This window comes from Amphimedon queenslandica, unplaced genomic scaffold (assembly GCF_000090795.2).
Source record: "Amphimedon queenslandica unplaced genomic scaffold, v1.1 AMPQUscaffold_7335_Cont20712, whole genome shotgun sequence".
In the NCBI taxonomy this organism is placed as follows: domain Eukaryota; kingdom Metazoa; phylum Porifera; class Demospongiae; order Haplosclerida; family Niphatidae; genus Amphimedon; species Amphimedon queenslandica.
The window spans coordinates 1-2,078 of record NW_003552379.1 but is presented as its reverse complement, the minus strand read 5'-3'; the positions used below and the strand labels follow the sequence as shown (position 1 = coordinate 2,078).

Sequence of the window (2,078 nt, the reverse complement as noted above, 5' to 3'; positions counted from 1 at the left end):
ATCCAATAGGATGGAACTCATTATTTTGGTTTACCAGCAGAAAATGCTGCGATTGATGGAGGAAAGTCACAAACAGTGTGGACTGACAAGTAATTAATGAGTGAGAGTGAAAGGTTACTTTTGATGTCTTCTCTCTCTCTCTTTATTGTAGTAATAGATCTATAATGAGGGATCAGTTGAAAGGTTTCGAAATTTATTTTAATTGGGATTAAGTAAGTAATTATAGTTTATTCATTGTGTTTTAAGTTTTAACCTATAAAGAACTCTGAACAAGTTTTCCAAGTGGACTCAGTGGTTGTTTCTTCATTTATATGAGGCTTGACCAGCTTATCATAAAGTAGCCTGGGTCAACTGGGACCCATAGACTGTACTGTCCTTGCTAATGAACAAGTATACAACAATAATATTATTACATGTACATGTGATAGAGTGAAGGGATTGGAAACTCTGTCAAACTACTAAAATCCCATTGACTTTTATCAAGAGTAGATTATACATTGTACATGTACATGTACTTGTGTGTTTTAAGGCCTTTTCACACTGTCAGAAGTAATGTGCATTGATGGGCATTAATCATGTTCACACTAGAGTGATATATCAACAAAGTGCAAAGCGTTTTAAAAACTGTGCCAGTGTGAAAAGACCTTTATTTAATGCCATGTCAATAATGAGTGTGCATATACTGTAATATTAGAATTAGATCCTCTGTTTTAATTACGCATCTTAATTCATCCTAGTATTCCAGTTATTGTCATTATCTGCAATAATATTGTATGTATGTAATGTAAGTTGATGATAATGGTCATTCATGTAGGTTAGGGACTAAAGTTGAAAGGAGGTTGTTAAATGATTGCATTTCAAAATAACTATTAATTCTGAAGTATGTACATGTACATTCATACAAGGAGTTACCTGTTCTGTTAGTTAGTTGTAGGCTCTGTTAAATGCATTAGATGAATTGGACTGGTCAAGTGACGTTAAAATTTTGCAGAAGAATTAGATATGTCGTTTTGAAGGAGCTAATATTTATTTTCCTTTAAAGGTATAGTTGAATGAAGCATTTGTGTAGATGTAGATGTGTATGCAAAGCCTGAAGTTACATTCAAACAATGTTCAGACTTTGTATCTGAATATTGCTTAACTTGATGTGCCATTGTTATGAAACAGTCAGACAAGATTTTCCGCAGAAATTTGGTACATAGTATCTTGTCAGTGTTGCTCAAAAAATAATTTGGTACAGGGTATTTTGACAAAAATTACAAGGAGAGAATTTTCTATTTTATAATTTTTTTCTGAGTGATACATTATACATGTTTTTATGTTGCATAGACAGTTTGAGCTGATTCTAATCAAAATTGGATTTTTATTAATTTATAGAAGTTGCTTAAAAATTACAGTTCAACGACCAATGGGTATAGCCTTTGGTCATTTGCCAAATTTTGTCAAAAATTTTTAGGTGAGAATTCTCCATTTTTATAGTTTCTTCTGATACATACATGTTCTTATGTTGTGTATCAATTTTGAGCATACTCCAATCAAGTCTACTTTTTAATGAATTTTAAAAGTTGCTCAAGAATTGGGTCAATGACCAAAGCCTATTATAGCCTTTGATCATTTGCTAAATTTTGTCAAAAATGCCTAGGTAAGAATTCTCCATTAAAATTTTTTTGTGATACATTTACATGTTCTTATGCTGTGTATCAATTTTGAGCTGAATCCAATTAAGTTTGGATTGTTTATGAATTTTTAAAGTTGCTCCGAGTCCCGTGTGCTGTATTGTACTGCTTGTCAGCTCATGAAGCTCATGCATGCTGTTTGGCCCATGCTTTGAGGCAAACCCTGCAGTCAGACATGATTAATTGGTAATTATGTAAAATAGGAAATTTATATTTTTAAAAAAATTATGTTGTTCAGACAAAAATAGTAGAACAACACAGAATTTGGTCAGACAATTAAACAAAAATGGTCGGGAAATGTCTGATGTCTCACTGTTTTTCAGGCTCTTGTATGTTTAGTATGGAAATATTTCAATATAGTGTACACATACACGTACATGTAATTGCTAAATTTTGTTGATT

The 2,078-nt window shown here is 32.0% G+C and overlaps 1 long non-coding RNA gene across 1 annotated transcript; it reads left to right on the top strand.

Annotated features, from left to right (window-relative positions):
* Window positions 1-7: 7 nt before the first annotated feature.
* Window positions 8-311, top strand: LOC109591754 (uncharacterized). The gene is made up of 3 exons (XR_002189968.1): window positions 8-89; window positions 152-212; window positions 262-311. It is a non-coding gene; the product is annotated as an uncharacterized LOC109591754 (long non-coding RNA).
* Window positions 312-2,078: the final 1,767 nt, after the last annotated feature.